We start from the raw sequence: 25,408 nt of genomic DNA, 5'->3' as shown, positions 1-25,408 counted from the left end.
CGGAAAGACCACAGCCAGTGTTATCTTTGTCCAGCAGTCTCACCAATATGCCCTATTCCTGGCTAGTTCCTTCCCTCATCCTAGAGGGGATCAAACAGCTTTCATCCTCTTCAGCTCACTGCTTGTGCTATCTGCAGAGCTCTTGTTTTGAGGCATTTCTTTTATGTCTTTGGTAATCTGGGCCCTAAGGAATTGGCCTTCTTGTTTTCCAGAACCAATGAATTGAGCCAGGGACTAAGGAAGGACTTGCAGTTCAAATCCAAGAATGGTTGTGGTAAACTGTACATTGATTAAAAAAAAAACCCCACATTTTTCTTTAGCATTTTCTCTCAGCACTATGCTTTAAGAAGAAATTACTCAATGAACTGTATCTTCTTTTCTTCTCCTTTGCTTTTCTTTGTTGTCCTTGCATTTTTCCCTTTCTTATTCTGAATCTGCAAGTTGGCTGCATTTAAGCAATACTTTCCCCTCTTTATTTTGTTACTCACTCTAAAGATAGGATATACATTTGTTACATGTACGAGAAAAACCTCCCAAAATGACATGGAATGATTTAACTCTCACTTGCACACAACATGTGCTCTATTTGCCTTGCAAGCACGAGCTGTGTTCTTGTTTGAAGTACACACTGCACTGTGGATGCAGCCACACACTCTTTTTACTAGTCAGGAAATGTGCAAAAATTAGAAATCTGTGTATTTCAGAAAGTGCAAAAATTATTTTGAACTCTCTCCATATGTTTTAGAATTTAGGCTTGTTCGGACTCAGCATTCAAAATGAATCAGATTCATATCAACAGATTCCCTATAGCCTGACTATAGGGACCTATTAATGCAGGCAAAGAGTGAGCTCTTACTTAGGCTTCCAGTTAGTTTCACTTGATCTGATCCCTTCTGGAAGAGATTTCATCAGCTTCATTGCTCTCTAGGCAGAGACATGAAGTCCTTAGTGTTAGGCTGAAAACTGGGCTACAGTATGATTAGAAAATGAAGTGGAAACTAAAAGTGACCCAGTCTACCATAGGATATTCATAATATGAAAGCCCAGGATGTCAGCTCTTCTATGACTGAAAAGTTTTTTCCAAAGAACTTGTAAAAAGTTAATTCATCCAGGTGAGTTTAGCACCTGGCATGACACAGGAGAAAACCTTAATAGGCATGGGTCTTACCTCTTAAATTTAATGATATTTTGCTACTGAAAGTAATTTGCTTTACATTGTTGTACTGAGAGAAACACACTTGCAGTGTTCTCCCCATATTTCTGGTTCTAGTAGAGAACATGTGCCCCAATGCCTTTTGAAAACTTCCACAGCTATTATTTTAAGACCAGTATCCCTATGGTTTTCATAGTATTTTATTCCTGAAAGTAGATACAGGAAGAAAGTAAATCTGCCAGCATGTTGATTAAAGGAGCAATGTAGCCTCTGATAACCATTCCCTCACAGTTATTTTCCCAGTGACCTGCATTTTTAACTGAGGAATTCAAGTGTGGTCCTACAGCTTCTGAAGAGCAAAGTGCTGCCTGTCAACATGCTTGTGAGATTTGGGACACCAGTACTGCAGTTTTCCAAACCACTATTTTCTTAACCCATAGTTACCTAGATGAGATGTCCCACTCATTTGTAAGTGAGAGATACTCCTTTCTCACAGTAGTCCTTTCTCACAGTGTCCTTCTTTCTGTGGAACAGTGAAATTCAAAGATTTTTGTAGTTATTAATATATATCTATTTGAATTTGTCCCACTGTGCAGAAAGAAGCAGCTTGCAATGAAGGGCTCCCATGAATCTATGTCACATAAGGGTCACAGGATATGGATTACTATATCATGAGTGCTTTAAAGTAAATATGCAGGCATGTATGCATATGTATGCACAAATAAATATGGCTGTAAAATGTAGGGTGTATTTACAGATATGTATTTTCATTTAAACTGAAAACCCTCTTGCTTAATGAATACGCAGTCTTGTCCTTCCTGAGACTTTTTTTGTCTCTTAGTTATTGTATTTTTACACCTGCTAGTATTTGTCTCTTAGTTACTATATTTTCATGCTTGCTAGTATTTACAGAAACAAGCTATATATCTGCTCAGCACCCACACTTGTGTACTGTGTTCAGTTTTGATTTCTGCTATACAAAAAAAGTGTGCACAAGCTGGAGAGGATCCACAGAAGGGCCACAAATATGATCAAAGGACTGGGAAGTGTGCCATGTGAGGAAAGGTTGAGAGAACTGGGTTTGTTCAGCCCGGAGAAAAGGATGCTTATCACTATCTTCCAGTATTTAAAGACTGGCTAAAAAGAATATGGAGACTCCATTTTTACCAGGAATCACATGGAAAACATGAGGGGTAATGCATCCAAGTTTCTCCATGGAGATTCTGGTTGAACATAAAAGGAAACTTTTTCACAATGGAAACAATTACTCATTGGAATAATTTCCTAGGGAAGTGGTGGATTCCCAAATGTCAAACATTTAAAAGAGCCAGCTGGACAGGGTGCTGGGCCATCTTGACTAGACTGTGCTTTTGCCAGGAAAGGCTGGGCCAGATTATCCTTGAGGTTTCTTCCAACCTGGTGTTTTAGTATTCTAAGTACAAAGCTGAAGCGATGAAAAAAGAAGGAATATTTCTCATTATGTTGTTCCATCTTTTAACAGATAAAGGGATGCTTTCATAGTTTTCTTCTAAAGCATTAGTTGTACAATTCCCATTGGATTTTCTACCATCAGAAATTCAAAGGTAACACTGACAGCCATGACAGCAAGACTGAGGTGTTGATCTACAGATGTATGGTATCTTCATTATTTTCAATCTAACTCTTAAAAAAAGTTAGACAAAATAGTATTGGACATATACATTTACATAATAGTTATGAAAAATTATTTTTCATCTTCAGTTAAGGTTTTGCTCTCAGTCTTAAAGTATGTCCATTTCTGATAGGAAACTTTGTAAAAGATAAGGAAGTTAGGGGAAGTTTTAAGATTTCTTAATGCTTCAGCAGTGAACAAAGGCTTGCCTTCCACTGCTGCAATAGCTTTGAAAAAAAAAATTGTATTTAATGTATTTCTTAAAATATTAAATAGTAGTAGTTAGTGTTTGACCTTATGAAAAAGTATAAAAAATTATAATAAAGGATCTACTTTAGCTGATTATACTGCTCTCATTCATGCATGGAATTTGATTGACTTTGCCAGTGCTTCTCATCAAAGTCTTCTTCAACTTCAGCTGAACTGTACCAAACAGATGGTATTATTAATTTTAAATAATTTCTCTACATGTGTTACTTAAAAAAAGAAAAAAGGACAATCAAACAACCCAAACTTAACTTATTTTTCCTTTACCTTTATTTAAGCTTCTGTATTTTCACTGAAGTAATCATAGTTCCTGAAAAGAATAAACAGAAAAACAAAGTAATATAGAGGCATTTCATCAATGTGGTGTTAGCTGTTTAGGATGGATTTTAAAGCTTCTTTCTTGGGATCTATGCAAGAAACCACTTCTGTGTTATGTATACCATATTTTATTGTGTATTTCTATAGAATTAAATTTTAAAAAGGGAAGCTAATTTTTCAGATCTAATTTTACATAATAAATTGATCAAACTACTTGGCTAGTTAATAAAAGTATCTCGTCTTATTTAATAATCTAAATGTGTGTATTTATTGTAGATGAAGTACAGTTACTGTAATTCTTTAATTTACATGTACTTAAATTAAAAAGCCACATGTTAAAATTTGCTGGTGGTATGAACTGGAAAAAAAAGAGATCTCCTTAAGGTTTCCAAAACCTGACTTATGAGTGTAGTGATCATCTCAAGGAGTTCTATATACAATTGCTTGGCTTTTTTGTCATGCATTTTCCGTTTAAGTCAGGGGAAGTTGTATAGCTAAAATCACACTGAATTCATTGTAAATCTAGGGCATGCTTAAAGGGCATTTCATCTGAGCAAAGAAATCATTGCTTTGACTGTTCTATGTTAAATGAGAGATGGAAGTGAATAGCTTTTAGTTTATTGCTCATTTGAAAGCTAGAGAGAAAAATGGCCTTTGTGTACCTGCCAAGCTCTTCTCCTCCCCTGCCCAGACTTCCTAAAAATGCTTATTTGAAATCTGGCAGCAGTTACCCTTCCTTTCTTTCAGGAGCTTTTTTTATTTTTTACGGCATTTTTGTTTCTTTGTTTCCTGTAATAAATATTATGTATTTTTTAAATGTAATAGTAAAAAGCTAACGTGGCTTGAAAACAAGCCCCAAAGAAAGAGTCACTTATTGAAAATTTGATACTTAATTCAAAGTCCAATCACTAATATATACTCTTCATTTTCTCAGTTTTCCTCTGTACAATGATAGATGAACCTGTTATGTTTCCTTAGGAAAATTTTAAAAGTACTAACTCTATGTATATACTATAATGACATCTTATTACATATGAAATAAAATTGTCATAATGTTGAAATCCAGTAATTGCAGCTTGTAGCAAATTTGTCATCTGCATATATGTTGGTATGACACCTTATTGTTATGTAATTTAAAATAGGAAATGAAATTATGAAGTTTTTTTTTTACCTCAAACAATAGTGCTTTTAATGCATTAATTAGGCTACGTTTGCTCTGAGACCAGCAAAAGAACAGAGAATATCTGTTGTTTTCATGGCAGATTATAAATAAAACAAGCTTTTCTTAGTAGAAATGATAATGAACTTACTGTGATTTTGCATTTATTTTACTTTTTATCTTCTCATTTATTTGGGATTTTTTCAGCTCCTGGCAACACCATGGATATCAAGTAGGCAGTTCTTGGATATTTTCTTGAGAGGTTTGTTTTTATAGAAGAAACAAAAAATTGATTTTTTTTCCGTTAAAGCTATGCTATAATAAAACACCTTCCACAATGAAGGGTTCCACTTAAGGGTATAGCTAAATAAACCTGAATCTTGCCAAATCCTGCAATTCATTGCAAGAACAAATGAAAACAGTTCCTGAACTGTGTGTCTTTCTAGGTGATGTTGTGAACATGTCCATTTATATTTTGCCCTTGTAAGACAGTGTTACTTCCTTAGAGTTTTAAATAGCTTTTATGTTTGCTCTTGAGTGACTGCTGATATATGACTCTTGAGGGACTGCTGATATACTGCTGATAGAAACAAAGTTAAGAAACAGTTTCCCAAGAAGAGAAAAAGAAATTAGTTTAGAAAAATTCAATCTCTGTTTGAACTGAATTCAGATTTCATTAGTGGGTGTGAAACTGAAAAGGAGGTACTCATGATGATATTACCAAGCATGAGCTGAAGGGAACAAACTCTGCAGAAGCTAAACTTTGGGGTGGGTTTAGCAATGAGTTCCCAAGCAATGCTTCCTCTTTGCTGCACTGTGTTTGCTGGATTTTGAAAAATCAAGTAGTTAAGTAATTAAGTATTTCCACTACTTGAAACCCTTTCCTAAGTTAAATATGTCCTTATTACTGAAGTGGTTTTATAAAAAGAGAAGAGTCTGGGTTTGTCTAACATAGCACCTCTTCTCTCAATATTTTTACTTTGGGGGTTCTCTCACCTAAGCTCTGATGTCATTTTAGCTACTGTGGTTTTTCAGTCTTCTTCATCTAAATTAAAACAACCCCTTAATAAACATTCAAATACCACAAATATAAAATTAGCAGGCTGTACTCTTTGCTATGGCTATCACACAAAATGCTGACCTGCAAAAAAGAATGTTGTAGCAACATAATGATTCCTGCTTGATAAAGATGCTACTATAGATAATGATGCTCCCAGATAAATGTCATTAGAATATGAAACACTTATAAAAAACAAATATTAGGCCTCAGCTGATGTTCATATTGATCAAAAAATTATTTCGTCAGGAGCATGGAAGGTGCTTATTTTTGCTTTGAGGTAAAGCATGTTAGGATGGTGATTTCTTAAGCACCTTAGGGGAGGATATTTTGGAGATACTTTCTCTTTTTGCCTTCATGATTAAAGAAGCTGAAATTCTCTTCTAAAGCTGTGTGGTTGCCAGACCCAGGTGAGACCATTGGTTTCTCTGGGCAGTACAGCCTGGTGTTGCCAGTACAAACGTGATGGGAGAATTTTGATACTTGTGTAGACTCTGAATCATGCTTAAAGTGCATTGTGCACATGGCAAAAGACTTACATATCATAAAAGTACAGGTCTTCCATAAAAATTTACATCCTCTGCTGGCAGCCAAACTGAGAAGAAAATGAGGTGGTAGTGTAGGATTGGCAGTTTTCATGAAAGTAAAAGGTCTGATTAAAAGCTGGAAGCTTTTGGCTTATAAACCACTGTGACAATATTTCACCATTAATAGGCATTACAAAATACAGTTTTGAAGTAATAGTGATATTCTTGGTTGAAAATAAATTCTAGTAATTTCATAATCTGATCAATCAGATTTAAGGGGGAAAGGGCTTTTTTTCATAATGTGACTTAAATATCTTTAACAACATGTCTGTGTTATAAAACATGATTTTTTGGGAAGGCCTGTCCTAGCAAAACAGCTTTGTTTCTTATTAGTTTACTTAAGTGTTCTCAGAGATATCCTTCCTGCAGTTCAAGGTAAACTTAAAAAATAGAATGTTAAGAGTTTTACAGGCCATTGTGTAAGAATACTGTCTGTATGAATTACTTCCCAAGACCCCGTTTGGAGCAACATTTCTATGTTTCAAAAGAATTATAATTGACATTTACAGTATATGTTTGATTTCCATGGGGTTTTGTTGGACAATATTGCCATATAAAATTAAGTTTTGAAGTTCATTTTTTGAATCTTTTAATAGTCAGAAATAACTACCTTAATTGTCTTGGCTTACACCAAACAGGAAAAAGTGAAACGTGTTTAACATGCAGTCTAGCTATTTTAATCTTTAGTGTGGTTTATGGAGGATGGAGGTGTTTGGTTTTGATATTTTTTTTGTGTTTGGTTCAGGATTTTTTTAGTGTGTTTTCTTTTTGGTGTTTGGTTTTCTGCTAGTTTTGTTTGTGGTTTGTTTTTCTTTTCTGAACAGTGAAATTGTTTTGCAAAGCATTAATGTTTTTCCTTGGAGGCAGAATTTAATTTAGATGAAGTACTTTTCTGGAAGTAACCATGCTTCTCTCTTATTTCAATCTGTGATGTATAATGTAAGTAGATAATTGGATCTTTGGGAGACATTTCATAAGAGTTAATATCTCATAAGGTGATGTGTACTGGATATGTTTAGAACATTACAGGCACCACACTAATAGTGTAAACCCCTCAGTGTTACATATTTGAGGTGTTAATAGTTTCTGTAAAAAGAGAAAAATTAAGATACTGCCCACATTGCCTACACTTGAAGTATGGGGACGTGAGTAGCATCTGTTCAGTGAATGTAGCTTGTCATGGCCTCTAGTCAGAAGGAAACCCAGGGAAGAGAAGTCTTGTGATTCATTCCAATTATAGCCAAGTTTGCTCTTAATTTAATTTCTGCCAGTAGCAAACCCCAGAGATAGGTAGCATCTGCCAAGAATTCCTTCCTTCTGGGTGCATAAAACAAGAATGCTTGGAACCCGTCAAACTTTGTGTGGTTGGGTTACAGAAAGGTAGACAGTGAGTCTTCAAAAAAGCATCGCATCCAGGGAATTGCCAGTTGGACTGACTGCCCAGCACTGGGCATTTCACACAGAATATTGCCAGCTGCCACAGAGCAGCAGCACAGCCTAAATCATGTATAGTGCTTTCACCTCCCACCCAATACCATATTATGGAAAGTATGATGCAGGTTTTTATAGTGAAGTCCTAGTCTAGAACATTGGAACATTTCACCGACTTCTGTGTGTACCAAAAATACAAACAAACAAAAATGTCATCCACAACTTACTGATATTATGCAGTTTTTTATATTTTGCTATTTAAAATATATATATATATCTAGGCTGGACAAATTCAGTTTACTGTCGGTATTTTCACACTCTAAACAACAAATTTCTGTCAAACACTCTTCTCAAATGTATAAGAAATTTTTGAAATTCCAGGTACTTGAAGAATAATCACCAAGGATGGAGTGATGCTTGATTTTTCATCCACTGCCTTCCTTCTTAAGGTAGGGGAGACAGATTTGGCTTTAGCGAGAAGAGGAAAAAAATCAGTTATAAAAGCAGTATGTGGAAGCTTTCAAGAGCAGTGAATCAATATCCTGATATTTTCTAAGTTTTTCTTATGTTTGGGCAATGATTTTTGTTGTGAATTTGGCTGTATTCTATTAGTATTCAAAGTGCCTTATAAAACACTTCTAAATATAAAACTTTTCTCCTTAATGTTATATGTAGATATGAGTTTGGACTACTTGTTCTTCCCTCTGTAGTAACAAAACTGGTAGTCTATTTGGCAGTGATAATTGCTTTACTAAATTGACTTTAAATAGTGCTTCTATTTCTTCATTTGCCAAAGAAATGTTATCTTCTCAAACAGTACCTGAAATATTTCTAAAATGGCAGATATTATTTAGTTTAAAAGCCACAGTATCTGTTGCTTCTGTAGTTAAGGAGGCTGTGAGTAGTGCATGATAAGCAGAACTTAAATTCCTTGACATTTAAGATTTAAAAAATGGAAGTATAATTATCAGTGTTGTGCTCTTTCAGTAAACAGGACACACTGAATTTGATGTCTAAACTTTATCTTATGTTCAGCTTGGACAGGCTTGTAAATTTTTTTGGTTGTTGTTACGCTGTGCCCAACCCTTCTTTTGGGAAAACTTTCAAACTTCTCCCTCTGTTGATGATTAGTGCTTTCTGTGGGAAGCTGCATAAGTCCTCAGCTGTTAGTGGAGTTAGAAGAGAAAATAAAGCTTTTCCTTCTGCAGACCCTAGGAGATTTGGTTCCATAGAATAATGGAAGCTGTCTTGCAGCAAGTTGGTGAGCTCATAAGAAGAAAAGAGCCCTCTCTAGGCCTCGTAAGAAAATTCAGGTACAATGTGAATTTTCTTGCTTTGAGATTTGGCTCAGACCAGCGACACTAAGTTGCTTTCTTTTATCTGCTTGCTTTCTTTGCTCCTCAAGATTGCCTGGCAGAACATCCCTCACCAAGGGACTCCTAGCAACTCCTGCTTGTTTTCCAAAACCCCATGTCTTGCCTTTACTCCCCTTTCTTGTGCATTCAAAATCTTCGTTCATTGTGTTTCCATTCCTCTAAGTAATGGTCTAGGGCATCATCTCAGTGTGTGCTCTGGCAGGGCTGCTGTGCTATTGACTGCTGTTCACCTGTAGAGGAAGATACCAAAAATGTGAATTCATTAAGTTATACAAGCAAGCAAGATTTTGAATAAATGAATGTATGCAAAGTGGGTTGAATGACTGTTGATTTAGTGTTACGAAGTGGATTTTTTCTGGTCTTGACTTTCTTTTATTGATCATTCACTTTTGGGACAAGGGTAGTCACCGAATAAAGAATATATTTGAACAGCCTTTGCATGTGATTAATGTGTGCTTGGAATAATTTGTGAAGTGCTTCAATATCTCCCCATACCAAGTATTATTTTTAGAGCCTGTGTTAAAATGGCCTTAAGCTTGCTGATATATAAATTCTAAGGAAATAGTGAAAAAGAAGACAAAATAAAAGAAAATTAGCTTATCTTGAGTAAATACTATATAGTATGCAATTTACTTGTGCTGAAGATTGTTTTCAGAATCATCATGGAAGTCTGAATGATATAGATGTTACAATTCCAATGTCTATAACATTCATGGTCAGCCCAGCTTCCTTCCATACTCTTACCTATTGAAAGAATTAGTGTGATATAAATCAACAATCAGGATGGCTTATGGGAGTTGGATTCAATGATCCCTATGGGCCCCTTCCAACTCAGCTCATTCTCTGATTCTGCAACTCTGGGAAAAGTAGAGGACTTCTGAATATAGGAGTGGCAAGAGTAGAAAGGCATCTGGAATAGTGAGTATTTGCAGTATGCCTCAAACCTAGGCAAAAGCTTTTCTTTAAACAGGGGAAAGCTTTGGTGGAACCAAAAGTTTGAACTTTAGACAGAAACAGAAGTGGGACTTCACATTCTATTTTTGGAGTTAGGTTCAAATTTCTGTAATTCTTATATTACGAGAACGTTTGTTTACACATTTTTCATCAGAAACATGTTTTTAGAGAGACTCCCATCTGCTGTAAGACTTTTTTACAACTGTTATCTTTACATGGAAGTGATCAATAACTTCATTACTGAGTTTACTTTTAAGAGCACCACCAATAAAACTACTTGTAACAACTTTCTTCCTTATAAGATATTAAAATATTATTGAGCATGATCAACTGGCATCCTATATTTTAGCAGTTCATTTAATGTTTATGTGCAAGAATATATATAATGCACATCTAAAGCACTCAGCAGTCTCATTTATTGAGAGCATTTGTTTCCAGACAGGAAAAAGAATGATGCTTTTCCTAATAGGGAAAAATCCTTCTCTCTTAATTAATTGTCTTGGAAAGGTCTGGCAAAATTTTGTGTTCTTCTACATGTGTTTCAGCTATGAGTGTCTTCCCTTTCCTCCCATATAAGCTGACCAGACATACTACAGTACATTTTTAAACAAAATTCTGTTGTGATTTGCTAGCTGGTGAGCTACTTCGAACACTCCTTCCTGTTTCACTTCTGTGTCTGCATTTTATTCACCCTCATATAGAGTAACTCAGAAAGAAAGCTATTCTTGCTGCCAGATATTTCTTGTGGGTGATACTGCATACTCTTCTTTGTGTTCTTATTCTCTGTGTTATTTCTGACTGTCCAGAGAGTTCTTTGAAGCAACTTAACGTACATCTTGCTGTTATGGATTGATTACTTTTTATAAAAATGTTGTTTGTTTATCTTTTTCATCAGCAGTGTCTCCAGAAGTTCTCATGCTAAAACTGGTCGAGTTCTGCTCGTGGCAGAATGTGAAACGTTGTGCTGGGCTGGTGAAGAGTATTTCTTCAGTTCTTTGTCAATGCTTTTTGTCTCCCATCTTTAGTAGTTGTCTCATACTTGAAAGTTACTTCAGCATTCCACTGCATTCCCTGTCATGCAGGGAGAATGAGGTTTGAAGTGCTGCTGATGCCATCATCCATATGTGTTTCACGGGGTGTGGCAAGGTGGGCTGTCCTGGAAGATCCCATGTCACTAGGCTGACTGTGTTTTAGACTATCTAGGGAAGAAACACTAGACCTTGTGGGGAATTTGCTTCTTGAAAAACACTTAAAACTCATAAATCCACAATCTGAAATACTTGAAGCAGGCTTCCCTCATATGCTCCCAGGCTCAGAACCTAAGCAATCCCTGTAGATATACCACCTCCTTTTGTCTCCTTTGTCTTTTAGAAAACAATACATTTTCACCTTCTGTTTCTTTTGTTGCCTACTTTTTTTCTTTTTCCTTGGTAATTCAAGAGCTTGGATATGCATCAAATTAGAAAATGCTTGTTTTCTCTTGTGGCTTTCTTAGTGCTGTTCTGTGACCATGAGGCATTCATTTGGTATTTGGTTTTAAGATGTAGCTAGTCCTAAAAGAGTGCATTCTAGATGAAGCTTATTCAGCATATAAAGTACTTCCACTGGAGTATTGGAATGACCAGGTAATCGAAGGTGGCAGAGAGCCACCAGCAGAAGGATTAGCTTTGAATGGTTATGAAATTCTTGTACACCAAGAGGAGTGGAAACAGCCGCCTTCGTTCCATACGTTGTCTCAACTAAAACACAGAAGCTGGAATGAGAGAGCTAGCTCCTGAAACTAAAGCATGGACTGTTCCATTTTCAATTTTAAGAAAAAAAAATACTAGAGAGGGCAAAGGTTGGAGTGCTTGTCTGCTACCTGAAGGTATGAATATAATTCAAAAATTGTTGTGCACTGAGAGGTATTTGTTCAGGATAAATGCTAGGAAAAATACTTGCTCTTGTGGAAAGCTGTAAGTCCATAATTTGTTTTTTATTTTTGTACAGCAGAGGTTATAGCTCAGAGAAAAAACAGGGTCATGTTGTCATAGAATCATAGGATGATTTGGGTTGAAAGGAACCTTAAAGATCATCCAGTTCCAATCCCCTGCCAGGGGCAGGGATACCTTGCTCAGAGCTTCATCCAGCTTGGCCTTGAACACTTAGAGGGAAGAGGCATTCACAGCTTCTCTGGACAAACTGTTCCAGTGCCTCACCACCCTCACAGTGAGGGATCTAAATCTACATCCTAATATCTAATCTTAATCTTTTTTCAATCCCTTCAGAAATTGCTGAAAGTCCTACCTCCCTTTTTATTAAAAGCTTTTCAATAATGGATGGCTGTAGTAAGGTTTTCTTTGAGCCTTTCCCTGTTTGGGCTGAACCACACCAATTCTCTCAGCACTTCTTCATAGGGAAGTTGTTCATCATCACAGTATTTGACAAATTTTGGATGCTAATGATCTTGGAAAATTCTTTTGTTCCTCAAATAGTGAATGAAGTAAGTTGATCAACTGTACTAAGTTTAATTTCCTTTTTACAGTTATTACAGCAACAAAATCTATAATCACACACAATTTAAATATGCATTTCTTTAAATTAAAGCATTTTAGATTTATTTTAAAAATAAATATACACTTGCCAAGCAATAAATTCAAGTAATATCAATGGGAGATCTTATTTTAGAGAACTAATTATCTAGAGTACATATTTGAAAAGAACTGCAGAGCTAATTTTACTTTTTAATTTATATTGTTAAAAGAAAAAACTGGAAGGAGAAAGCAAAGGCTTGATAGTGTACTGTAAATGTATATCTATTTAAAGTATATAAGCCCATGGCTTTTAATTTATTAATGATATTAAGCATAGTAGCTACGGCCATGATCAGAAGGAAATCTGATTATGTGAAAATATTCTGCTGTACGTCATACTAAAATCTCTTCCACTTAGCAAGCCATCATTGTGCTGTTGCTGAATGTTGCCATGGAGTTTGGTAGTTGAAGAAGCAGAAAGAAAAGAACAGGCAGCCAAATGAAGCCTGAACATTAAGTGAAACCTGTTGCACACTGTGGATGGTGGCCATGCTGGGCTTCCCGATAGAGTCCTGCTGTACCAGCATTTATATGTCTGAGAAATTCTCTCTGGTCAAAACAGGAGAAAAAAAGGAGTGGTTGAGTTTTTCTCCTCCAGCAGTTTTTTACTGTAAGTACCCTGACTTTCAAAATATTTTTTTTCTCAAAGTTCTTCAAACTCTGTGGAAGTAATTGAAAAGAGAGGCATCTGTTTCTTGACAGACTGACATGGCTGGTTGAAATACTGCAAATTTACTGCATAACTGAAGCAGAACTGGGGAGGGAATCCCTGCCAAATTGTAATCAGGCTGGGACTATCCACTGCTTTGAAACAATTTCCCTCGTTTTTCCACTTCTCTTTTTTTTAAGTGATGCCTTTATGAATTAATGGTGCATGTGTGATGCTTTTATCCTATTAGTACTGCATATGCATACTGCAAATGTCAGCTTAGGTGGCAAGGCCAGAGGAACAGTAGGCTTTAGTTCACTGTTTTTTGCTACAATATCCTGTCTAAAAGGGGCAAAAGAATCTGCATACCCCCAATTTGTTTCTGTTTTTATATTCTGTAAATATATGTGCCAGATGAAAAGTTGAAATTGTGGTTCTCATTCAAAATAATTGCCTTGGAGAGGCAGTTTTATTTTGTGCTAAAATGTGCATGCTGCAACAGGTATTCTTTTTGTGGAAGCTTCAAAATAACATTATGACATTTAAACCAATAGAATAAATGAAATTGAAAGAATGTTACTCTTAATATTCCTTTTTTTTCTTCCCCCTCTCGCCCTTTGAAATGAATGACAGTGACTGTGCCCTTCTGTACACACATCTCGTTCAGAATTGAGCTTGTCAATTCAAAATTTGAATTTTAAACGCTATTCTTCTGCCTTCAGATGTGCTGTTATAAACCTGCAGTTTCTTCATTAGGATTGACTCTGACATCTATCAGAGTACTGCTTTTTTTTTTATCATCAGTCAGAAATTGATGCAAAGTAACCATACCAGTTAGGGCCCTTACTGAGTCACCTACACAGAGTTTTAAAAAAAACTGCTTAGCAAAATCTTCCATTTATTGCTTTTATTTAAGTAATAGTTGTGTTTTCCCTTCTCCATCCTCCTAGAACATCCTCTTTCTTCTTTATGTGGTCATAGATAATAGTTTCTTCATCTATTTTGAGCCTCTCAACTGGAAGAAAATTCAAAATTAATTCAAAATTAATTTAAAAATGAACTGGATGTAAACTTCCAATATATCCACTGGAATTTTAATGTTATGGAAATGAGATGCCTTTGTAACGCTGTCCATCTAGTCCAGTTACCATCTGGCACAGTGATACAGAACATAAAAATTGCTTTTGTAAGAAAGGAAACCTGATTGCTGGGGAATTTTTCATTTTGCTTTTGAAATTTCCTTTGATACTGGTTTCTATCCTTGCTCAAGTTCCTGAGAGAGAATTTGACTATGTCTTGCATGTTTGTGTAGTATCCAAGTGAGAGGCAGTTTAAAGATCCCAGTTTGGCTACTCTTGTGATAGGAATGATTTTGTCCAGCATTTGTAGCTACATCTCTTCTCACACTGGTACAGAAATATACACAAAGCAAATTATTCTTAAGATATGTTAAAAATCTGATGATACTTGCTTTTTGTTTGTTAGAATTTTGTGCCAGGCTTTAAGGTATATTTTTGATTTGCAGAAAATAGACTTGTGCTAATTCATGAATAATTGTGGGTTCATAATTTACCTCAGTGGATGCAATATATATGACCAATCTTCTGAAGTTCCAGTATTTTTTTTTGCTTTGTTTGTGGCCTGTCCCTGCGTGTCCATGTGTCATGCCAGTCCCCTACCAGTTTTCACTTAGATGTCCTCTTTCTGGGAACTGGGTTTTCAGTGCCTTATTTTGAACTTAGGGCAGGAGTATTCAAGTATATTTTTCATCACTTGTGTCTCAAAATGTAGATTTAGGCATTCTTCTTTTTACATTATTTTTATACCTACCTGGAGCTATTGCTGAAAAGCCATGGTAAAGTTTATTCTGCATGTGAACAGTAAGTGCTGTTTCCACTGCATCTAAAGAAAATTATTACTTTATCTGCCTGAAGTGTCATAACCTCCCGTTGTTTAGAGGTGATTCTCACCATGGCCTTGTAGATGTAAAAGCTTAACCAGCGCTCAAGTAATTCTCTTGATGTCAAGATACTTCAGCTTGTCAGCTGCCTGCCTCACTGTGCTTTGAGTTACAGCATTGTAATCATTACTGCATTAAATCAAAGCTCTGAGCCACCCTTGCAAATGGAGGTTGATAGGTACCTTCTCTGTTGTGGGTGAGAATGTGTAAATTCAGCATCAGGCAGCAAGAGAGAAGGAAAATTAAAACTGGGAGAAGGAAAGGTGAAGCAAGTGGAAATGCAAAAGAAAAAGAGAAAAGAAGGTTGTTTAGCCTTCTGCAGTAATTAGTGAGTTATTTTTTTAATTTGTAAAAAATTAAATTGCTTGGGTATGTGTACTTAATACCTGCAGTTCAAAATGCTTTGTCAGAGTCTTAAATTCAGTATTATTAAGAAAGCAACTTTGTGTGCAGCATTATCATGTGTCACATTTTTATTTTTACCTGTAATTTCATAAAATTTTTATTCCCTAGCAGAACCAGTGTAGGATGTTATGCACTGAGCAGAGTATTTCTAATCTCATGGAATAAATTCATAGATGGTTTTGGAAAAGGCTGAAATACAAATTTATTCAAATTAGCTTAGTGAAGCAAATTTTAGGGGTTTGCTGGAAAGAGAACATCATGTACATCAGAAAAGCAAATTATGTATCTGATTATTTGAGAATTTGCATAGAAATAGGAAATTATGCAGAAATCAAAACTTAATGTTCATTGGAGTTTGGACAAGGGCAGTAAAGAGACTTGGAGTTACACAAAGTAGAAAATGAAGGCAAAGTCTCTGACATTCTCTACTTCAATTGAGAGTGTGTCTAAAGAAAGATTTTTTTTCTTTTCCTTTCCTCTCCACTTTTGCACATGCCTCTGGAAGGGATCATTGCTATCCATTGTATGTGAGACACTGCCCTTTAATTATGTTTGATAGTACTGGGTATATTAAGATCCATAATACTGATTGATTTTGAAGTTAGTTTTTTTTAATGCAATGTCTTCCTGAAATATTTGTTTGTGCTTGCACCAATAAGCAATATTCAAGTTGATTTTAACGTAAGTAGGACATCATGTCTGTTTTTCTTGAACCACAGCTCATGGATAAAATTTATGCTAAGGATAATAAAGTTGTTAGCCTATAAAAAGTATCTGTAGTTATATAAGACACGGATATCATGTATTCTCTTACCCACTTGTAGTCAGAAAATAAGAGAGTAGTGCCAAAGTAATTTTAAAGCCACCCACCAGCGAAGACCCATCACACTACTGCATGTAATACCAGTGAAATGTTTTGGAAAAAGAATACTGAAGTCAAAGCAGAAATTATTTCAGACCTTGCTTATGCCATTCCAAATGAAATGAACAGCATAGTTCTTGCCTTTGAGGAGAAAAGTTAAACAGGCTCCGAATAAATTTTAATCAAGCTGAAATTTATTTCTTGGGGTAAGTACAAATTGTGTTAATACTTCTCTTTTTCTTGCCTTTGAGTTTCACAAGAGAAAAATTAAACAGGCTCTGAATAAATGTTAATCAGGCTGAAATTTATTTCTTGGGATAAGTACAAATTGTATTAATACTTCTCTTTTTTTAGAAACCACTTCATGTGTTGTCACTGGATGTGCCTTTACTTAAAGATGTAAGGTGTTACAGATGTTAGATAAGCTTATGCATAAAGAGAACTGATGTAGAAGAAGGTGCAGAAGTAAAGGGAGAGGCATTAATTGCTAAAATGTTGAGAATAATTATGTGGAAAGGTTTATAAGAAAGGCAAATGCACATGGGCTTGTAAATAAGGTAAACAAAATCTTTGAATTATAGAAAGGCATAATGAAGTAACAAAGCATTTAGAAAAGCAATGCATGTTCTCAATACTTCAGAACTATTCTGAAAATAATGTAGGAGGATTACAAAGGTAAACATCACATCTGAAAAAAAAAATAGAAATAAGATATGGTAGACAGGTCTATGTTTAAGCAATCTTGTTGAAATGAAAAGGAAATGACATTGTAGTGCTGCTGTGAAGCAGATCTAAAAGGCAGCCCCGAATCTCCACACTGCAGGGATCTGGGACATTGTAGATCAGCTTGTTTTGGTGAAGATATAAATAGGCTTGGTCATCCCCACTGTTGAAAACCCTAGAAGGAAATTTTATCTGAAAGCCTTTGAGGATCTTTCTTGTCTCTGTGAAGCATCTGACAAATGATTCATTAAAACAAATAAATTTGTGTTAAGGATATCCTTTGTGTTAAGGGTAAATTTAAAATGTTTTTGTCATCTTTGGAGACAAGGAAAATGTATCAGATTTGAGGACGAGGCACAATTCACAAACTGAAAACCAGGGCAAGAGAGAGATAGTAAAAGGGCACTGTGCAACTGATTAGGGACTATTAGCCCACAACATGGTAATGGACTTCTTCATGAAGCAAATTGTTGACACTGATGCAGCTAAGTCATGAAAATGTAAAAATACAACTGCAGCTCGAAAACATAGGTTTGCAGCAGACAGAACATGGGATAGCATGGAATAAAATAAATAATTAGTGAATTTCATAGGACATACATAAGACAGAAGTATAATTTGGTGGTAATTCCCAAAAAGCAGAAAATATTTCTTTCCCAGCCAAGCTTCTCTCCTTATAAGGTATGTACTAGGTGCCTTGGAAAATGGATTTTTGTGCAAATGACATGACTCATCTATATCCTCAGGGAGTGAAAGAAGGTGGAGAGAAAATTATTTCTTTTTATCAGTTTTAGTGATAGAGGGAAGAGAAATACTAGCATTGCATTAAACAAGCTAGAAAAGTAATTCCTTGTAGCCATCTGAAATAGAATTACTGTACACTGCATTTCACCAGATCTGCCTTGCAACTTTGTCAAGTGCTAAATGTTTCAAAAAGGTTAAATCAAAGCACTAGACTTTGCAATTGTTAATTATTTCCATTGAGATTACTTTACATTGAGATTACATTACTTAGAGATTAAATATTCCTTGAAGTTGAATACATGAAAACTAGTATGCTTTTAGTAAAAGAAAATGATGTTCTCAGTGCAGAGTGAATGGAAATGGGGCCTGTCTACCCAACATAATTTTCCTTGAGAAAATATTTGGCATATTGACCATTTTGAAATTGCAAAAGGTTTAAATGATTTTGTGAAAGTGTATCTTATTCACTGTTGGAGGCACAGAGACAAATTCCCACTCTTCAGTGATTTTCTCCAACTTCGGTGTCTGTGGATCCTTTGCAGTGAAAGGATATGACTCAATGTGACAAGGTCATCTTCTATGGCTTCTATTCCTTCTCTGATTTGTCTTTCAATCTCTGGCTAACCATCTATGAATTGATTTCAGATGCTGCCTCTGCATTTCTCAACAGCATTCTGGTTCAGCTCTGTCCTCGGTAGGGAGGCACTTTTCTGTATCTCTGTGTGTCAGCTCTGGTGGAAATCTTGCCTTGTTTATTGACTTAATCAGTCCTGCTCTCTGCCTGGTCTTGTTAGCATTGTTCAAAAGGACTGGCTGCTGTCACTAGTAATTTCATTACTTCTCTGTGTCTTGTGACAATCTGTTGACCACACTAAGCATAAGTCACCTCACAGCAGTAATAAGTGCTGCATTACTCCAGTAAATGGTTTATTTGGCATATATTTTCCAACTGGATGTGACAAACCAAGCAGACTCCTTTACAGTTCTACAATCTCTGGACTGCTAGATTTTCACCCAAAATTTACTCAGTAAGCACCTTCTTTAAATTATTGAAGTACAGTTTCAGATACAGAAGGATATGGATTTCTATCCAGTAATGTTTTTATCTTCATATCTTTTGAAGGAATTGTGATTATATGTGTTGACTTCATTAATAATCTCCTGATCTTTGCCAATACATATTAGTTAGTTGTTTTCAAGTGAACTATGTATTGTTTTTCTTGAGCTCTAAGAACACTGATTTCCATGAGTTCCAGTTGCTGTTACTCATGTTAAACATAAGCTTTACTCTTACAGCCATGTACAACAAAGTGTTTGTAATCATTATGTGATATAAATATTATGCACAGTTTAGAATTAGTACAGAAATACGTGGATGAAGTTCAGATAATATTTGTAGGGATTTTAACTCTGCACATAAAAATACCTGTCTCTATTGAAGAAACACTGGAAATGGTCTGAAAAAACTGCTGCTCCCTACAGATGCAAATTTTCAGACAAAGGGCATTTTAGAAATATACATTATATGAAGGATTCAGTGTGGTACTTTGTCAGTTCACAGAATCACAGAATTTTCTATTTAAAATTAAATTTATAGTCAGTTTTACAGTAAAATCTGATATCTGAGGAAAAATTTCTTCAGAAGGCTTTTGCACAATTTGCAGTACATTGTGGTACTTATGTTTTTCTAAAATAGCTACTTTATGTTGCTTTTGATGGTCAGTGTTAAAGAAGATATTTAAAAATCACTCCTTCTTTTTCCAGTATAACAATTTTTGTATGGACTTTGCTGAAATTCTCTTTTCTATTCAAGGTAGTCTGCCTATCCAGCTGACCTCAAGGCTTGCGGTTGTAAAGTATAAGGAAACACTGTTAATGCCAATAAGCAAACAATAAGCATGGTAAAATACCTGTGTTTTATCTTTTTCTTAACCAAGTCACAATAAAAAAAGGAAAGTGTTTTGAAGCAGAACATTGAAGCAAATTGTGTTTGTTTAAGAAAAATAATACTGCAAATGTGTAAATGTTTTGCAAAACATGTACACACGAGTTTATAAAGTCTAGATTTATGATAAAACATGGTAAAAGCATGGTAAAATACCTGTGTTTTATCTTTTTCTTAACCAAGTCACAATAAAACAAGGAAAGTGTTTTGAAGCAGAACACTATAGTGTTGCACTGCAAATTGTGTTTGTTTAAGAAAAATAATACTCCAAATGTGTAAATGTTTTGCAAAACATGTACACACGAGTTTGTAAAGCCTAGATTTATGATAAAACTTCATTGCATCTACTCATCTTTGTTGTACATCATCTTGGGTATGTGTTGTTTGATGTGCCTGATTTCATACTTTAAACTGTAAAAGGGAAAATTTTAGTTCCATAAGAGATAATTTGTTCAGTGCAAATTCCATAGCTGTGAAGATCATTGTAGTATCAGTTCAATAAATGGTTTATTTTTATACTGAGATATCTGCTGTGGGCAAGAGAAGAGTTCCATTGTAAACAAAATAATTCAAAGTGCTGATAATGGTGCTGAAATGGTGTTTTATTTTCAGTCCAGCAGTTTAGATCCAGCTGACCATTGTTTATCAGTTGGCAGATGTTGATGAGTGCTTGAGTAAGACAGTACAGAGCAGGAAGCAGATTGTACACTGCTGTTGATCCTGATGCACCTTTCTTACAATCTTGTTCAAGAGGCCACAGGTTCACTAACGATAGACAGCACAGTTTTCACATCCAGTGAATACTGTGACTTCCTTTGTAGTGGATGTGGGCTATCTCAGATAGCCAGAAGCTTGGAAATATAGCTGGAGTTTTAAAGTAAAACACAAAAGAATCTGTTTATCTACAACCTGCCATGTAATTTATGTGGGCCCCATTGCTTTCCTGCTCAGATAATTATTATTTTTAGTAAAAAAATTCTTCAAGCAAATAGTCAAGGAAAACCTCACTTCTGAGGAAATCTTTGGTATTACAGTTGTAATACCAATTAAATCTGTATTCCCAATAACATAGTGTAATCAGTTTGTTATTTGCACCCTCTGTATATGTAGCTTATCCTAAATGTGCAGAATTTTAAGTATTATGAGTATTAATTACAATTGTTTTCCTAGAGATTTCTTGGTTTGGACCTTAGTCTCTAGGTGTTCACTCCTAAATTCAAATGCTATCCTAATTTTGATTTTTTAAAAATTATATACATCATCCTGCAATATGTGACTCCAAAGCAGTTATACCTGAACACAAAAATAAAACATGTTATGAAAAATTGTGTCAAAGACTTTTTGTACAGAAAGAGTTCAGTTCACATCCACCAGCTCAAATCGAGCTTAATATTGTGTGATTGTTGCAGTCAGAGAGCTCGTCTAATGTGACAGACTGATGGCACTTTGCCTTGTCACTCCTGAACACCAGCCCATCTGAAGGAAGCAACTTTGGTTTACTCAGTGAGTGCTCTGGCCACATTCCACTGCTACCTGCCAGTGATTCTGAGTAATTTGCTGGCACTTCTTAGATTCTTGGGTCATAGCGTGTTTGGGAATATGTTTTGCTTCCTTTCCTATTTTACTATATCCATATTGCTCAATTTGACTTCTGTTTCATGAGCTCATGTGGCTTTTTTATCACAATTGATTAATAAGGTTTTATTTTGAGCCTTTGCAGCTTTTCATAATTCGGTGCTTTAGTTTCTGCAACTTGCAACTGCTGAGAGGTTACAGTGATGCTTTGGTTATGAATTAAACCTGTTCCATAGCTCCACAGCATGGAGTAAAAACAAATGTCTTGTTTCTCTAGCAAACTCTGGTTTCTCTGAATCATCATGTGTGCCCTGCAAAAACAATGGCTTTCCATGAAAAATACATACATTTTCCTTGCATTAAGTTCTTTATGTGGTGTTTTTCTCTTGTTTCGCTGTGATCTAGGAATGGAGGTCTCAGGTCAGTTACCTCAACATAGATGGTTGATGCCATTTGAGCCAGCCCCAGTTTTTGCAGTTCCAGTACCGCAGATACAATACAGAGCTTACAAGAAGCTCCTCCTGAGAGTGACCTGGACTCCAAGCAGGGTTACCCAAAGGCCTCCCAAGCAGCAGTAGACACCTGTTGTTGGTTACCTTTAATATAGTTATTTTTAATTGAATTTTGGGATGAGAACAGCTCTATGAAATCTGACTGTCCTGACCCCAATATTGCCAAATATAAATGATCAGGGGAAAAAAAGATCTGAACATGGCAAGTGTGCGTTCCCTACCTTTTTAGCACAGTGCCAAGCTCAGGCACTTTCCAGCAAAAGTGTGGTTTGGTGTGTTTATTTAGTAATCTTGGTGCATTTTTCTCGCCCGAAACTATGTATGTGTTTAGCAACTGCAGGAGTATTTCACAAGGACTTCTACAGCTCAGCAATGTACAAAAAGCTTTTCTTTTGTCTGTGTGGAATTTACCACTCTCTCACATCATCTGCCATCCCTGTTTGTTCCTAATCCACCCTTCCTTCAGGCTTTCAGAGTTTTCTCATTCATCTTCTCAACTCTGTCTTCACTGAACCAAAGAGTTCTGACATGCATCCTTATTCTTGATGTGGGGGCCATTGCTTGCCTCTGATTGTCTCTGTCACCCTTCTCTGGCTTTCCAGTTCTGCTATATCCTTTTAACAAAGGGGAGCCAGACCTGCTCACACTATTCAAGATGCAAGTTGCTGTTTATTGTCAAGTCATTTGGTCTTGCAAGGGTCCTTGCTGTTCTCCCTAATTCTCCCATTTACTGTAATATTTCAATTTCATATCACTAGCAACTTTCATTATCATTTGTAATCCAAAAAAAGGAGTGAGCAATATGAACATGTATAAAAACCTACCTTGCAACCCAGCTATTTCTTGGAATTTGTCTGTGGTGTCTGCTGAAAGAGCTTGCCCTCCCTACTTTTGTTTATCTTCAGGAAACTAGTCACTCATGAAGGAACTTTCTATCCTGTGTAATATCTCTACAGTTTGCCTAAAACTTTCAGTGAAGAACTTAAGCAAGTCTTTGGCACAGGCTGACATAGCATTGTTTTATCTGGCTTGGGACATTACATCCCACGTGAGTGATCTTACTGACGGATGAAAAACTGTGTGGAACATCAGACCAGAGGTGCATCTTGACTTTTTTAGTTCTTCATCAGTGGCATGAATGTGGAGATGCAAGGCATTGTTGACAAGTTTGTGGATCACAACAAATGGTGAGGTGCACTCAAAGTACTCAGAGGCCTGGCTGCCATTCAGAGGAGCCTGCACAGGCTCAATGAGAGAGCTGGCAGAGACCTTGTGAAATGAGGCAGATAACTTAGTCTTGAGCCTCGGGTGGACCAACTCTGGCCATTGGTACATCCTGGGCAGTCACTGGCAAGCAGCTCTGCTGGACCAGACCTGTAGGGCATTGTAGCCAGCAGCCTGAGCATAAGCTGGCAGGATGCCTTGGCAGCCAACTGCATCCTGGGCTTCACTAATAGCAGCGCAGCCAGGAGACTGAGGGAGAAGTTTGTTCACTTTTACTCAGCACTCATTAGACTCTGCTTAGACTGCCATGCTTAGGTATGGGGGACAGCCCAGCACAGGAACGACACTGGGGCAAGCTCAGCAGAGCCTTCACTATGACCAGGGGCAGGAGTACTTGCTCTATGTGAAGAGGCTCAGAAATGGGACTTGTCAAGACTGGGAAAGCAATAGTATAGGGGAAACATAGCAGCCAGCTTCTTGTATCTGTGAGGAAGTGATGGAGAAGACTGAGGCAGGCTCTTCTGCTGAGATGTATGGCGGGAGGATTGTGAGAACCCTGGCCTTGCTCTGGGGTCTCATGTGGTGGTGAAATTCCTCCTCCAACCCATGCTTCCAAAGAAAAACTCCGCAGGCTTTAGCTGTTCGGTCTCAAGGCAGTTTATTGCTAGTTATCTAACAGATTATGTTCTTGGACTGCGGCTATTTGATCAGCGGCCTGGGCAGAGGCACACACACACCCTGACATCCTCTCTATCTGCTGTCTTCTTCGTCTCTCCCTCCGCCCAGGGCTGCTACTATCTTTTATAAGATATATTACGTATAACATGTTTACAATTATTCCCCAATACCTACTACCTACGTTGCCAAGTGTTTTTCTACTCTAAACCAATCTGTGAGTGCCAACATCACCAAGAACATGGAGGTAAGGAAAAAGAAGGAGGAAGAACAGGATCAGCCCACTTTCCTCCATCTTAGAACTTCTGACCCCCATGTACAAAGTGAAAACCCCCCTGTACATGTGCTAAAACCCCCCTGTACAATACTAAAAAAAATTCCCCTCTACTTTGTAACTACTTATACTATACTATCTAACCTTTTGTGACTGCTTGTTCCACCTCCAAAGTTGGCAATTCATTCCATGGCTCAAACTCAAAATCACAGCTGTTTTTCAGCTGTCTGCCAGGGTCTAGAATGCCTCTGACCAAGGCCTGGAACCTCTAAAAATGTCTGAAAGACATTTTGAGTTCCCACAGAGGATGACTCTTTAATTGAGAGGAGATATTTTGGCTTGACTTACAGGAAAGAAAAGTTCACCTAGGTATAATTAAACAGTTGAAGAGATTTCCCGGAGAAGCTGTAAAATCTTCATTCCTGGATGTTTCAAGAGCCAACTGGACAAAGCCTAAGCAACCTGGTCTTGAATGTTGATCACCTGGCCAAAGCAGATTTTCCTGATCTGCTTGAATTGGGATGTTGGATTGGAAAGCCTGCTGAGGTCCCTTCTAACATGAATAATTAGTTTTGTATGATCATTGCTCATTTTATACTTACTTCTTTCTTAATATTCACCTTTTTACGTGCATGCTTATTAAAATCTAGCTTCTTAGCTTAAAGCAAAGTAATGTTTTTAAAAAATAGTTATACTATGGAAAACAGATTTGTTCATATTGTCATTCATCAGTCACATGATTGAGTTCTTACATTTCAATATACAGACATAACTTAAAACTGGGCAAAATTAATATCAATTTTGGAAGGGATTTTAGTTTGAAATAAAATCTCCTCCTCTGCACTGGAGGAGTATTATCTCATTTTCCAAAGGAAAAAAGGCTATCGTAAATGCTGTGTACTTAGCATAATTATCTTTTACTGAATCTGCATGTGCATATATTTCTGCTGAAAATATTGTACTAAAAATCTCAGATGATGCCTAATTCTATGTGTGAAAAAAAAAAAAAAGATACAGAGAATCTTGGACTGGGATGTTTTTATGTCAGGGACAATTTCTAAGTCCCGGCTAATTATACTTATCTTTCCAGAAGAAGTTTTGAATAACCTTTTGATTATATAACGTTTCCTTGATGAGCTTGTTTATTGGTATATTTATTATGCATCTCAGATGCAATTCATCTACCTAATTTTAGCTACCTGAAAAGGTAGTCACTGAGTTTAAAATAGTTGCTTAGGCACGTGCTACAGGTAATAGAGATGATTCTTGCTATCCCCAAACATGAGTCATGCTGTCTGCCTCAGAGGTTTGACTTGTGATAAAATTAATCAGTC

The 25,408-nt window shown here is 36.4% G+C and overlaps 1 protein-coding gene across 6 annotated transcripts in view; it reads left to right on the top strand.

Moving 5' to 3' along the window:
- CTNND2 (catenin delta 2) overlaps positions 1 to 25,408 on the top strand; it is a 641,711-nt gene that overhangs the window by 73,383 nt on the left and 542,920 nt on the right. The window contains exon 1 of one of the 6 annotated variants that reach the window (XM_077785265.1): positions 12,657 to 13,136. The exons of the other annotated variants lie outside the window; for them this stretch is intronic. The gene's annotated coding sequence lies outside the window, so the exon portion shown is untranslated. Of the gene's footprint in view, positions 1 to 12,656; positions 13,137 to 25,408 lie in introns of those variants that run through there. 6 annotated transcript variants of the gene reach the window in all.

Source organism: Lonchura striata, chromosome 1, assembly GCF_046129695.1.
Source record: "Lonchura striata isolate bLonStr1 chromosome 1, bLonStr1.mat, whole genome shotgun sequence".
In the NCBI taxonomy this organism is placed as follows: domain Eukaryota; kingdom Metazoa; phylum Chordata; class Aves; order Passeriformes; family Estrildidae; genus Lonchura; species Lonchura striata.
This window is presented reverse-complemented; position numbering and strand designations above follow the sequence as displayed.